The following is a 15,550-nucleotide window of genomic DNA, read 5'->3' as shown; positions in this document are numbered from 1 at the left end:
TACATATTTTTCCTTTTCGTGGGTGTATAGTTTCTAATTTTTCTCCATTGAATATGCAAAAAGAAAAGAAGGAATACATGTTTCTAAAAACTACGCCTTCTAAATTTATAACCATCACGGAGAAAACATCTTTGGGCAGAGGGAGGAAGAACTCAGAATAGGGGTCTGCAGGCTACAGCTATGGGCCTGCTGCCTGTTTTTGTAAATAAAGTTTTATCGGAACACAGCCACTTCATTCATGTACGTGCCACACAGGCAGAGTTCAGTACATGTGACAAAGATCATACAGCCTACAAAAACAAATGGCCCTATTTGTCCCTTTATAAAAAAAAATTAACAAGGTCGGAAGAATCAGAAGAATCTAGGTCAGAAGACTCTTTTCCCTCCCTAAGCCATTACACTTCTTAGCTGTGTGAGCTTTAGGGAGTCAGAACCTCCCTGCCTCACTTTGCCCATATAGAGAGAAGGATAACTCGCCTTACAGTCATTTGTGCCTAAGAAGTGTTTAACATTGTTCCACGCACACTAGTTATTATCTGCTTCCGGGATAGAAGATAGATCATTCCACAATGTAAAAACCTAATGCAACTGTCATTTTTTTTGTTGGTCAAAACTACTCAATAGGAGTGACATTAAACTTCAGCCACTGTTCTCACTTCTGTGTAATTTCTGAGACTGTATCAATGTCATTAAGGTAGCTGATTTGCCATGAAGGGCTGGGATTCAAAATCTAGCACTGTCGCACCCAAGTCCAGTCACTGAGACAACCCAAACCATAATGCGATCTTTGTATTAGGCCTTGTTACTCGTGAAACACAGGCAAATTAACACGAAATGTGGCTATGGTGTGACGGATTCTGCATTCCTGCCGTGCTGCCCCTTTCAGATGACTGCCCCAAACAGAAGCTTTTCAGATGTGGGAGATTCTTCCCATTCTACAAAATAACACCCATCCCTTGAATTTTAGTGGGCCGGGCAAGCTCCCACAAAGTGGTGATGGCCACTCTTGGCACTGAGCAGAAACGCAGACACAGCCTGCCTCAACAACCTTGGGAAGACCTGCCAAAGGAAAGATGGGACTCTGATCCTGCGAAACTTCTAGAGCCTGTCATTCAAGCACACTTAAAGATGGCATTTGGGAACTGGTACAGATTCAAAATAAGTGTTCTTTAAAAAAGTAAAGTGTGGCTCTTCCAAGAATGAGACGGGAAGAGAGGCTTGATTATCAATGGAATGTCATTAGAAGACACTTGCTGATAGGAAAGGATAGAATGAGCTTCATGAAAAGGAGGCAAATCAGGAAACTGAAGGACTAATCAAAGTATTCTTATCAACGGAAATGAAGAAAGGCTTGAAGTTCAGGGTTAAGCCTATCAAAGGAAGAGCAAACTCAATTTAATCCAATCGACACTTATGAAATGTCTATTTTATGCCAGGCACTGGGTTAACACAAAAAGAGATGGTAAGATAAATCAGATGCTCTTTCTACCCTAGAGGAGTTTCTGGGCTGGTAGAAGGGAGATAAACATGTAACCAAATGACAACTGCTATAATATTAACAATCATAGCCGTTATTCGTTGTTAAAAAAAAAAAATACAGAAGATACAGAATGGAAAAATTAGTTTTGCCTGGAAAGGCCTAGGGAAGGGAGGAAAGGGGAATAATTTGACTGAGGCCCTGGAAATTACTGGAGTTCACCAGGTGAATGTTGGGACAAGAATGGGAGTAGTCTGCTGCAGTTTTGGAAAAGGATGAATGGAAAGAATGGGCACAGTGAAGGTGAGGAATGTTTATGCCAAGCTGAAGAATGTGGATTTACCCAGGAGATTTTAGTTATACATATATATACATACACATATATACATGTACACATATACGCACACAAGCTTATACACACATATTTATTAATATTTACATTTTTCTTTTTCTTTTTTTATGGCTGCACCTGTGGCATATGGAAGTTCTCAGGCTAGGGGTTGAATCAGAGTTGCAGCTGCTGGTCTATGCCACAGCCACAGCAATGCAAGATCCAAGCTGCATCTATGACTACACCACAGCTCATGGCAACACCGGATCCTTTACGGAGTGGGCCAGGGATCGAATCTGTGTCCTCACAGACACTACAAAGGGTTCTTCACCCCCTAAGTCACAGCGGGAACTCCACACATATATATTTTTAAATGCAAAAGGTAACCTGGTCGAGTCTGGTTTCCAATGACAAAATAATGGTTTCCTAGGGAGCCATAATGTTGGATAACAGGAGACAGCTCAGGAGAACAACACAAAGCCTAGACCACAGGGATGGCAGTAAGAATAGTGTACAGGATGCAGTGTGTTTTCAAACAGAAATACAAAAGGGCAGGCAGAAAGCCTGAAGCCCCAGAAGAAAGGGAAAAACAGATAAATAAAAGTCTGGTGTGGGAGGAGGAAGGGTAGGTAGGCAGGAAGAAGAACATGGTGAGGGTATCAGCCTTGGGGGAGAGATTGTTCCCTAGAGACATAAAGGAAGAGTTAAGGAGTGGTAACATATTGCAGATAATATTACAGAGAGGGGTGTTATGGAAATTCATTATTCTTGATGTCTACTTTTAGAGGGATGGGCAAAAAAAGGAGTTCGGTAATGGAAACACCTTTGGAGACTTGGAAAGGGAAAAAGCTAGAGATTGGTGAAAGATTTCTCCCACAGCCTCAGAATCCAGCTGGGCCAACAACTCAGACACTGGGGATGTCCCTCATCTGTACATTTCATTTTTTTTTTTTTTCCCCTAAGAGTGCCTTGAGCTTATCATGTCACTTATCATTGAAGGTGCTGTATCATTAATGGGTGTTGAGTGACACTCGAGAGAGGATAATCAAATTTCCTGAACCTGACACTCAAGCCTCCTCTAAGGCAGCTCTCAATCTACTCTTCTGATCTATCTCCACCTGCATCACTGTTCCCTCCTCAGGATTCAGGCACCTGAATGCTTTCAGGTGCAGGCAGGTGTAACACAAGCATAAGAGGAGGCAGGATCAGAGGCAACAGGGAGTGGTGAGGTTCATGGCTCAAAAGCCGTTTCATATATATATATATATATACATTTATATATATACACACACACATATATACATTTATATATATATATATATATATTCTATCAGGATCAAACAAAATATGTCAATGCAATTTGATATTTCAGTGACTTTCTCTTCTAAAATTTTACGCAAATAAATTCAGCCAGCTCCAAGCAGACTTCCTAATAAACCAGGCCCATAGATATAAGTTCCTTTTCAAGTCCTCCTTGGTACTAACACCCAAGTTTATTCTGTGTTACTTGAACTTGTATGATGCTATCTTTCACAGCATAGCGGTCAAAACATGAGCTTTCGATTCAGACAGCCAAAGCTTTTAGGCCTGTATGAGAAGTTTTCTGTAAGACAAGTTTTCTGAGTCTTGTTTTTCTCATTTGTAAAATGGGAATAATATTACCTCCTGGGGTTATTGTGAAGATAAAATATACACAAAGTGCTGGAGTGCCTAGCATGCAAACATTCAAATATTTTTAATAATGTATGCTTTTTAAATTTTTATTTATTTTTATTTTTTTAGGGCTGCACCTGTGGCATATGGAAGTTCCCAGGCTAGGGGGTCGAACCAGAGCTGCAGCTGCTGGCCTACACCACAGCCACGGCAACACTGGATCCAAATCCAAGAATCAAATCTTTTGAATTCTTCATACACTGAGTTACTAGAGAAACGCCTTGGGAGTATTTGATGCTAAGTATTTGTTTGGAAGATAAGTTGATATTTATTCACAGTAATTGGTACTACTCAAAAATGCATGGGGCAAAGCAAAATTTTGATGGGCTGGGAAAATTGATAGCTTTTAGGGCCCTAATTAGAGAACTGAGATATGCTTAAACAATGAAACAAGAACTATACACACACGTGTGTGTATATATACACATACATATATATACACACGTATATGCATATACACACATAGATACATTCATATCATTCTTTACCATTTGCAAAATAATCTCTGTACTCTGCTTCTTATAAACCTTTATATGGAGTCCATACAGCTCCAGGTCAACAACAGCAATAGTAACTAATACCAACTTTGTAAGATCCACATTATCATAATTTTATTTTAGACGATGGGAAACTGAGGCTCAGAGAGGTTAAACAGACTTGCCAAGGTCACACAGTGAATCCTCAGTGGAGGGGACCCCATTACAGGTCTCCCCAGGCCATGCTTTCCCTAATCTTTCGTAACTATCCAAGATATGAACTTGTCAGGAGGAATTAAACACTTAACAGCCACATCACCCTAAAGTGAATGAGGGAACTGGAAAATATATCTAATGAGACTGTGAATGAGGAACATGAGCATCCAAACACAAATGCCCTAGAATGATGTTGGCCAAGACCTCTGGAGGACAATCGTAGTTCATGTATTTCATCCACACATTTTAAACAGAATCAGAGAGTTCCCACTGTGGCTCAGCGGGTTACAAACCCGACTAGTATCCATGAGGATTTGGGTTCCATCCCTGGCCTCCCCCAGTGGGTTAAGGACCCGGTGTTGCCATGACCCATGAGCCATAGGTCGCAGGCGGGGCTTGGATCTGGTATTGCTGTGGTATAGGCTGGCAGCTACAGCTCTGATTTGACCCCTAGCCTGGGAACTTCCATATGCTGTGGGTGCAGCCTTAAAAAAAATAAATAAAACAAAAAAGGAACAGAGTAAGTCCGATCTGTGGGCTTCAGTTCCCTCCATTAATAACGTACAGCATCACCCTCACCACCACTGTCACCAAGACCGTCTGAAGGAAGAGAGTCCTTGGAGCACTTATCAGACAGCCTCAACAAGGGCATAATTTCCAATCCCCAACAAGGTGCAGTGATCGAGGTTCTGCCCACTCAGCCTGGGCTCCGAGCGAGTGGGAAATCTGAGCTGACAGGAAAGCAGCTCATGGTATATATAAACAGGGATTGGGAGAAAAATCAAGGGGAGGGACTGGCAATTCTGACTTCAGCAGGTTCTATACACACACAGTAAAAAAACAAAACAGAGTAATTAACAAAGCCATTAGGAAAAAGCACATCAAATGGATACAGAAGCTGAAAAGCAAACAGGGACTTCTCAGGACAGAAGGTGCTTCATCAGCTTAATTTCTCTGACAGCGTAAAAAGCCCCACGATCAAGGTAAGAAGGCAAGGAAGCCGCACCTCCCGTCTTACGTGATTTAGCACAAGGTCCCGTTCTCCCAGGGGACTGCAAAGGTGGAGCAAAGGGGGGAAGAGAAGCAAAGGCTGGACCTGCTAGAGGCAGGGAAGTAGGAGACTGAGTTGGAGGCTATAAAACCTTTGCTTTGCTCCTGGAATTGGGAGTGGAAAACCATGCCCACAGAAAGGGAGCCTTGTCTATTTCAGGCCCCCACTCTGATTACTTCTACGTGAGGTATCCTCCTGCTCTCCCAAAGCAACGTGACCTAGCTCTTCACATTTCCTGGCAATCCAAGAAGCTGTGTGCCCTGCACAACTCAGATCAGCTGCGGGCCTCTGTCTATTCATATGACCAACAGGAGATGGGAGGAGGTCCCTTCTTCTCTGACGCGGTAGAACCACTGGTGGCTGCCCATGGTGGCACTTATTAAATGCTCAACTAAATACAGATGAGGATGGCAGGTAACATTTACTGCATCCCTGCAATGTGCGAGACACTATTCTAATGTGTCCTGCATCCTGCTGATGTCCAGTGCTCAGCTTCAGTCACCCACGAAGCCTGAGCCTCACCTGTTAACTGGCTGCAAGATTACTGAGAGCTACTAACTTACTAATTATGAACGGTTCCAGACACCAATCTAGGTACTTGACAGGCAGATAGTTCTCAGCAGAGCCTCTCAGACATAGAAGGCCTCCAAGAAACAACAGGTATTATTCCAGATGTCAGGAGCTTTCTAGCGCAGGACCGCTCCAGGGTTACAGCTTCGGTAAGACAATTCCTTCCGGCTGGCACTGGCATGTCTCAGGTCTCAGCAGCCTTTAGGGTAGCTCTGCTCTCTGGTGCTGGCCAGTTAAAGGGTATCTTCTAGGTGAGAGAGGCATTAGGATAAGGGTTTAGAAAGCCAGCTCCTGACCGCAGCTCTCCATTTCCTGGCCATGGGACCTGGCCAAGCCTTTCCCTTCCGTCTGTTTCCCAAACTATAAAATCTATCAAGGTGGTGAGGGGTGGGGGAGGTCATTCAAGAGAAAACTGAATCTAGAAGCCATGATAACCTTCCCACCTGTGAGAGGAGTCTTGTTTATAGTAATTCTACAGAAGGCAGTCAGCGAGTGATGGAAGAGCAGTGTATGGGGTATATTTAAGACTATGCTACTGGTTATAAAAAAGAATATTCCTCCTGTTCTAGTTCTGATCTGTGAAACAGGTAGTTAGTTCATCTGGTGACAGCTTCCATTCTTATCCTGCCAAATACCATCTCTACTATTAAATACACATACTTAGAATATCAATAAATGTCCCCTAAAGGCAGCACTTCCCTTATGCCGGCTTACAAAGGGATGCTGTTCTATGATGAAAATGGGAGAAATAAAAATAATGCATGTTTTTCCTAACGTAAAATGTGCTCCATTTTTAAATCCTGAGTTTTTTGGATTTTGTGGTTTGGGGGAGTTCAAATTCACCCAGTTTATAAAATGGTGGTGGGCAGTTTTTAATTGAAAAAACAATTCATGAGTAAAATAAGTGGCAACTGCATGCTACTGCAACAAATATTTTCTGAAGTTAACTCATCAGCGAAATGCAAGCATCTGGAATGCCCAGGGGGGTGGGCTCAGACAAGCAGAAGCTCAAGAAGACAAGAGAACTGTTCTTTTGTCAGCAGCATAACCTTCCAACTACTAGCAAAATTATGCCTTTCTTAATAAATGTTCTGGTGGCTGATTGATTCTTCTTCCAGTGGGAAAAAAAAATGCACAAAGCAGATTTTAAAATACAATCATTTTATATATAGCTATATATTACAGATAAATGAAAATAAAACTATATTTATCTATCATCTTTAACCTAAACGATCCTATATGGAATGATACAGGATGACATTTCCATTTTTCCTTTTAGAATGGAAAGAACAGAAGCTTTTAAAAATCAACTTCGTGAGATGTAAGATATTTACAATAAATTTCACACATTTGAGGTGCCACATTATTTCAACAAAAATATAAAATATTTGTCATCACAGAAAGTTCCTCGGCTCCTCTTCATGATCAATCTCCCTTCCACCTCCTCCTCCAAGAAACTGCTGATCTGACTGCCATAACTGGATTAATTTTGTTTCAGAACTTCATGATTGGAATCACATGGTATGTGTTCCTTTTGAAATGAAAGGGTAGTTGGGAGTTCCCACTGTGGTGCAGAGGAAGTGAATCCGACTAGTATCCATGAGGACACAGGTTCTATCCCTGACCTCGATCAGTGAGTTAAGGATCTGCTGTTGCCCTGAGCTGTGGTGCAGGTCACAGATGTGGTTCGGATCCCATGTTGCTGTGGCTCTGGTGTTGGCTGGCAGCTGTAGCTCTGATTCGACCCCTAGCCTGGAAACTTCCATATGCCATGGGTGTGGCCCTAAAAAAAAGGGGCAATAAATAAGTGTTGATTTACAATGTTTTGCCCATTCCTGCTGTACAGCCAAGTGTGTATTCTTTTGTTTCTAACATTTTTCACTGAGCACAGCATGAGATTCATTCATGCTGGCACATGCATCAGTAGTTAGTTCCTTTTATTGTTTCTGTATTGTTTCTTGTGTGAATATGGCACAATTTATTTACCCATTCTTCTCTTTTTGTTTTGTCTTTTTAGGGCTGCATCTGCGGCATATGGAGGTTCCCAGGCTAGGGGTCGAACCAGAGCTGTAGCCAACCTATGCCACAGCCACAGCAATGCCAGATCCGAGCTGCAAATGTGACCTACACCACAGCTCATGGCAACGCCAGATTCTCTAACCCACCGAGCGAGGCCAAGGATCAAACCTTCGTCCTCATGGATGCTGGCTGGATTCGTTTCCGCTGCGCCACAACGGGAACTCCTTACCCATTCTACTCTTGATGGACCTTAGGGTTGTTTAGAATTTCTGTCTGAGAAAAGCTCTTTTGGATGTTAGAGGACTGGAATTTTTATCAACATATGTTTCCAATTCTCTTGGGTAAATACCTCAGAGTGGAACTGCAGGATCATTTAATAAGCAGGTGATTAACGGAGTAAGGAATTTAACTTTTGAATCAGGTGGCATCCTATTTACCCTCAGCAACAATGTACAAGAGATCCTGTTGCTCTACATCATTAGCAACACCTGGTTTCACCTAACCAGGACCTGGGGGTGGGTTTCAGTGAAACTTCACCAGAGCTTTATAATAATTAAAATTTCCAACTATCAACTTCATGTGACAAATCCTACTACAGAGCTTATCCTGAGAGCTACAGGATGAGTTACTTAATCTAGATGAGAAGGAGTAAAAAAGGTTTTGTGGGAGGTGGTATCTGAACTAAAGCATGAAAGGAAGTTGGGATTAATGGAGGCAAACTGGTGGGTTTGAGGATGGTGACAAAGGGTACGGCATTTGAGAGTGCTGCCACCTAGAGGAAGGAACAGGGAAAACCACATGCTATAGCCACCCCAATCACCATCTGTAATATACAAATGAACCTTGCAAAACAGAAAGGGACCCACAGACTTGGAAAACAAACATAACATTACCAAAGGGGACAGGTGGTAAGGGGAGGGAGAGATGGACTAGGCGGTTGGGATTAGCATATGGACACTGGCATATGGAATGACTGGCCAATGGGGACCTACTGTATGGCACTGGGAACCCAACCCAATACTCTGTGATAGTCTATGTGGGAAAAGAACCTGAAAGAGAATGAATGTGTGTACATGCATAGTTGCAACACTTTGTTGTACAGAAGAAATGACCACAACCTTGTAAGTCAAATATGATTTAATACACCTTAAGAAAAAATAAAAATTACGAAATGCCCATCCCTGGAGGTGTTTGAGCAAAGGCTGGCTGGCCATCTAGCAGGATTCTGGAAAGGGCCAGGAGGAGGACCTGACTGAACTGGTGGAGGGTCACTCATTCCCCACTCTTCCTGGTCCCTCGTGAAAGGATTTCCCAGACTAATGCTCCTGGCCTTTCTCCTGCTCTCTATTTGGTGCCCTTGGGAGCATCAAACAGGTTGGCACAGCCCAGCCGCAGGCTCTGTCCTGTCTTGTGAACTGTGTGCCTGAAGTGGTGTGCTTTCTCCCATGTGGTTAGAGGGGCAGTTTCCAGCCGTGCCAACGGCCAGAATGCGTAATTTAGAGAGAAAATATTCTTAGCAAGTCAATTTATCTGAAGACCTAAATGACATTCTCCAAAAAAGCTTTATCGGGAATGAAGCTGATATTTTGATCTCCATTCCTATTTCTCATTGAGAGGGGTATTTTTAAACTGACCCCATAAAACCTTAGACATCTGAAGTCCATTCCAAAATTCAGAAGCCTATTATCCTGAATCATCAAGACAACCAAATTCAGTGCCCTCAGTTTAAGAGTGCCCTGGAGTATAGAGGTGATGTTACTGAGCTTTCTATCAAAACGGGGTTAGAAGCGAAGAATAAATGCTGTTACTTGAAAATTAATTTATGGGACACTCATGGCCTGATATGTCAGAACCGCTATGCAGATATAAAACGCTGCTGAAGATTCAATAAAAAATATTCATACAAAAGAGAAATGTAACAAAATACAAAGATATACAAAAGTAGAACACACTACCCAGAGGGAAAACCAATAAAGACCAGAAAATGCAGAGATGAGGCACTGTGGTAGTTCCAGAAGCCCACATTTTATTGGGCTCTTCTAGATTCCACAAAGTAGTGTTCCCACAGGTACAGCACATAAAGTAATTACTCCATTTCTTTTGACACTTTTTTTCGGGGGGGGGGGGGCTGCACCTGGGGCACAATGAAGGTTCCCAGGCTAGGGGTCGAATCGGAGCTGCAGTCCTACACCACAGTTCACAGCAACACCAGATATACTCAACCCACTGAGCGAGGCCAAGGATTGAACCTGCATCCTCATGGATCCTAGTCAGGTGTGCTACTGCTGCGCCAGGATGGGAACTCCTCAACACCTGTTAACCATATACCCCACTGGTCTCAATGGTAACTCTAACCACCATAAAAGACCAGGAACACGGCAGAAGGACACACATTAGCAAATGCACAGAGCCCACAGTCCAAAGGTATGAAAAAGATAAAAGAGGTCTCCCTTTAGCCAACAGCAGAAGCAGAACTGCCAGATTTCGGGGTGCTACATCCCAGCAGCATTTTTAGAAAGGGGGAGAGAGGTACAAATGGGCAGAGGCTGAAGCACAAAAAGGACCTGGAGTATTCATTGATTTTGTAGGAGACCAGTGAGAAGCAGGACAAGCCCATCCTGACCTGGCCGGGGACACTCACGTGGTAACGAGAGATTCCTGCACACATCCAAAAGTTTCCCATCACTGTGCCACCAAGCAGGCCACCTGGAAGCCTCTCAGACATTCAAAAGAGCTTTTAAAAATACATTTTGTATTCTGGGGAGCTCTGAGTGCTTCACCCAGGAAATAAGGCTTTAATGTTGGTAGGGAAAGAACCCTTTACGGACGGAGGGCTGGATGCTGAAGGAAATGAGTTGACTTTGGCATCGGCCACAGGAAGAATACCAGGCACAGCCAGGGGCTGAAATCACCTCAAACCTGAAAAGATTCTTAACTGTGCATAAAAGAGCATCCGAAAGTTGCCTGTGAGCTTACACCTGGCCTCAGCAGAGCTTCCTCATCAGCATTCCAAGCCCGGCCTTAGAAAGCTGGGCAAAGAATCTTGCAGGCACAGGAAAAGAGACAAATTTCTTTCCTTCAAGCCTAATCTGATGATTTAAATCTATCCATCCTAATGCTTCTCAGGTGTTCCAACCATTTTATGCCTGTTAAGAGGCTCCTGCAGGGAGTTACCACTAGGAGCATCTCTTCTGATGAAACACATCTGCCACAAAATAGCAGGTGCCTCCTGGACACAATGAAATTCTCATAGGAAATTTGCAAAAGGTTCTGAATGCTGGCATGTTATAACATATCTTAAGCTTTCTTAGGCTTGGGAGAACCTGGGCAGGGCAGGGGGAGTTTGTTTAGAATTAATGTCTTTTTTTTTTTTTTTTCCCTTTAGGGTCGCATGGCTGCCTGCGGCACATGGAAGTTCCCAGGTTGGGGTTGAGCTGGAGCTGGAGCTGCCGGCCTACACCACAGCCACAGCAATGCCAGATCCTTAACCCACCGAGCAAGGCCAGGAATCAAACTCAAGTTCCCCAGGATACCTAGTCGGGTTTGTAACTGCTGCGCTATGACAGGAACTCCTAGAATTAACGTCTTTTAAACAAATGCATCAGAATGATGTTCATGTCGTGGAATTGTTGGCCAAAACCAATTAAAAAAAATTAACCCCTGAGGTTAAATGGTAATTTTCAAATAAGTTTAAATCGTGACCCTCAGCAAATACAAAAATGAACATGCTATTTGTGGAAACTGGAAGATGTTACAACTAACGCAAAGGAGATTCCAAACAGCAGACAGAGTTTTAGATCAGGGAGGTGTGAAACGAATGTGTAAATGGAAGGCAAAACTCACCTTTCCACGGTGGATGGGGAAGTCTATTGCATCTCTGTGGGACAGAATTTACACAGCTACAACAAGAATTATTTTATGCTGCTATCAGTTACCTACAACTTACAGAGTTGTAAAACAGCTTCGCAGAACCAGAATTAGATAACCCCAAAATGATGTGCTATTGAGGATGCACAGTTTTCTATGGAAGCACAATTTTTTCCCTACACAGATCACTGACCATTTTATTTATTGCTGTACTTCCCAAACCTGGTACAGGGTAGATGTGCCATAAATACTTGCTAAATGGATAAACGTCTACTATGTATCAGGCATTAAGCTAAACCCTTCACATGCATCATCCCCCTTAATCTTTCCAACAACCCTTTAAGATAAACATCATTCTCCTATCACTAACTTGAAACTAGCTTGTGTGAGGCTGTGGTTATTACTTGTCAGAGGTTGAGGGTGGAGAATGGTGGGGAGGATTTGCCTCAGGTCTGTGATCAGAAGGTCCATCTTTTTTTTGTCTTTTTCTTCTTTCCATTATATAGATGTCCTTTAAAATTTAACATCATGGTACCATGTGCCTCTAAATTAAGGGTCTGTGTTCATGTTTATAGAAATATAACATGCTTCCTTGATGAGCATGATATTGGAGATCCTTGCTTGAAGAAAAATAAAGGAACAGCAGTACTCAGGAGAATCTAAGGACAACTAAGAGACACAGGAACATCTTTATTGCAGCCTTGCAGATAAATACAGGACACTTACCAGCCCAGATTCCCCTCTACCCCCAATCCTTAGGTGCTTGTTTCCCAATTTTCAGGATAATAAAGAGGGGTGAATTCAGTAGTGTTTATGTGTGGTCTGTGTTCATAGAAAGTAGAGCAGTACTTAGGAAAACAGTAGCAGCTAACACGTACTGCGTACCTACTACGACCATGAACTACTTTCAAGGTAACACTATGAGGTGGGTACTATTTTCATCTACTCTTGACAGAATCACACAGCTAAGCTGCAAGTCTGGGCTTTGACCTGCCGCTTGTAACTACCACCCTGCCCTCACTCTAAGTCGCTCTACTGTCTGCACTGGCTATTGAGGTTTTCCTCTGCCATCATGCCTTGATGTTTCCTGATCCTCTCTGGCTAGTTCATCAGAGCCTACGAGGGTACAAGGATTCCTGCAGCTTCCAGCATCCTAGGGCTGATAATTGCAGGCTGGCTTAAGTCCTCAAAGGTATTTCCTGGCTTCCTGGCACTTGCAATCATATGGGTAGTTTACATTCACCCTTGGAGAGGCAGGGGCTGGAGAACAGGGTGGTCCTTGGAGCCGTGAAAAGGTGAATGTCAAGAAGGTGTGGGCCAAATGCTCACCTGAAATCATTCCCTCTCTTCTTAAAGGGCCTGAGTAACCCTCTGCCTTCTTTTCTTGCCAGGCAACAGGCTGCCCTACGTAGCAGGAGGATTTCAGATACCTCCAGGTGAGCTTTGACATGAAGAACAGCACAAGGCTGGCATGAACAGGTGTCAATAAATGGTTAACTTAGCGGTTTATTTATATTATTTCCCTTAATCATCACAGTGACTCTGAGACGGGTATTACTATTATGATCTCATTTTGAAGATGAAAAGGTGAGTTTAAGTAACCTGCCTAGGTTAAGCAGCTTGCCCAAGATCCCAAGAAGGGTGTGGTTTGGCAGTACCAGGAGTGCACATGGAGCCCCAGTGGGCACCAAAAGCAAGATGACGGCTGTTTGAAACACATCACTTAGCAGAAAACTTTAGGAAGTGGTACCATTTACTCCAGATACACTGAAGCTTGAGATTTTTATTTCTGAGGTGCGTAAGGTTCATCCTCTTCAAACCATTATTAATGCTTACCCTTCCCTCAAGGGGATCGCAGAATTTCCACCCCAGTAAAAGATAAATGCTATTTTAAAGCCAGATCATGAAAAAGGCTTTGCCATTACTCTCATACAGGCATTGAGAATTAAGCAGACATTATCTGACAAAGGCTACCATAATCAGCCAAATGGCTACTAACTGATGGATAACTTTTAGGGTAGAGTAACTGACCACGTAGGGGAATTTCTTGTACTTTTAAGGGAGGGAAAAAGAAAAAACATCTAGACATTTGGAATTTAAGTGAGGTTCTGACACTGCCTTCAGGATTTCGGGAATTTCATTCAAATGGGCCAGGACCTCAGGTTGGGAGGAGAAAGGAAGTCCTCGAAAGATCATTTCCATGCTAAGTTAGGAGGATTTCACTCTCTTAACTCAGTTTGAGCTACTCATGCTTGTCTCTTACATACGTAAACATTACTAACTCGGTCATCAGGAATCTCCGAACATCTAGCTCAGCATATTTTATTTTTATTTTATTTAAAATTTTATTTATTTCTTTTGGCCACACCTGCAGCAGGCATAAGTTCCTGGGTCAGGGATCAAACTGCGCCACAGCAGTGACCCAAGCCACGGTAGTGACAACACCAGATCCTTAACCCTCTGAGTCACCAGGGAGCTCCGAGCTCAGTGTTTTTTAAATCTTATTTAATATTAGAAACCTTTTTTTTTCCAAATTGGGCTTTCTGTACAATTTGAGTACGTGCAACAGATACACCCATCTCAACCCCAAACACACCCTTCTTCCCTCTGGTAGCCTCCAATGCACCCAAAGGCTCCACGGAACACACTTTAAGAACCACTTGCTTGGTCCCTCTTCAGGGAGGTATGATCTGCCCCAGATCTCAAAGCTACAGGGTAAGAACTGAACTTCAGAAAAGACCGAACGTCCTGGTTAACATGCCCCCTTCCAAAGTAAGAGCAGTGAATAGAGAGAGGGCAGGATGTCTGAGAGTCTGGGAACAGCTGTGGCATCGAGCATGGCATTGAGCGTGCTGAGCTATGACAGCAAGTCACTTTCCCACTAGTGTGTCAATTTTCACTTACAAAAGAGGAAGAGCAGTTCCTGTTGTCGAGCAGCAGAAACAAATCCAACTAGTAACCATGAGGCTGCAGGTTCGATCCCTGCCCTCTTGCAGTGGGTTAAAGGACCTGGCATTGCCATGAGCTGTGGTGTAGGTGCTATACTGTAGGTTGCAGACTCAGCTTGGATCCTATGTTGCTGTGGCTGTGATATAGGCTGGTGGCTACAGCTCTGATTCGACCCCTAGCCTTGGAACCTCCACATGCTGCGGGAGTGGCCCTAAAAAGGCCAAAAAAAAAAAAGGAGAATCTAGACTAGAATCAGGAATTTTCAACATTTTCTTTCCGCCTGAAGCACAGTTTTGGGGGCACAGAGCATGTTCCTCCATCCTATCTTTCATTACAGGGTTTGCAAGAGAGGAGGGTGGGTGGAAAGGTGCCCCTAAAGAGGCAGAATCTCGGGGCGGGGGGGGGGGCGAGCTCTGAAAAAGTCCCCTCACTCTGATGGGCTCCCAACCTTGGACTGCCAGCTCCCTCTTGCCCACCTCATTCTGCAATTGAGAGACACAACCCTAAGGGCTTTTACAGTTTGCGTTACTGTCACACTGCCTGCTTTCAATGCTTCTCGACTTCCACATATAATACTCAAAGCCCCTTGATCTAAATGGAGTCTTAATTCATGCTTTGAAGGTATTCATCTCAGGGGCTGTCAGTATTATTACATTCACTCCAGAATTTTCTTATTTAGAAATCCTTTCTACGTAAAACATCTACCTACGGATCCTGCAGTCAAGTTAATTTGAAAGAGTTCCTCCCTTTCTTTTCTCTACGACTGCTACACTCTTATTTTCTCTAGACTCCTCCAACCCCTTACCCTGATTACAGCATATTTTTATAGGGGACACTCACAATCCAGGGTTCTCCGTAACCACCACTTATGCTTGTTGAAT

The 15,550-nt window shown here is 43.3% G+C and overlaps 1 protein-coding gene across 6 annotated transcripts in view; it reads right to left on the bottom strand.

The window, feature by feature from the left end:
* SAMD12 (sterile alpha motif domain containing 12) overlaps nt 1-15,550 on the bottom strand; it is a 427,734-nt gene that overhangs the window by 228,347 nt on the left and 183,837 nt on the right. The gene's annotated exons all lie outside the window — the stretch shown is intronic.

The sequence above is a fragment of the Sus scrofa genome, chromosome 4 (genome assembly GCF_054392235.1).
Source record: "Sus scrofa isolate SSC_HxYL_T2T_F1_AM1 chromosome 4, Sscrofa_HxYL_maternal_Yorkshire_Landrace_v2.0, whole genome shotgun sequence".
NCBI lineage: Eukaryota > Metazoa > Chordata > Mammalia > Artiodactyla > Suidae > Sus > Sus scrofa.
This window is presented reverse-complemented; position numbering and strand designations above follow the sequence as displayed.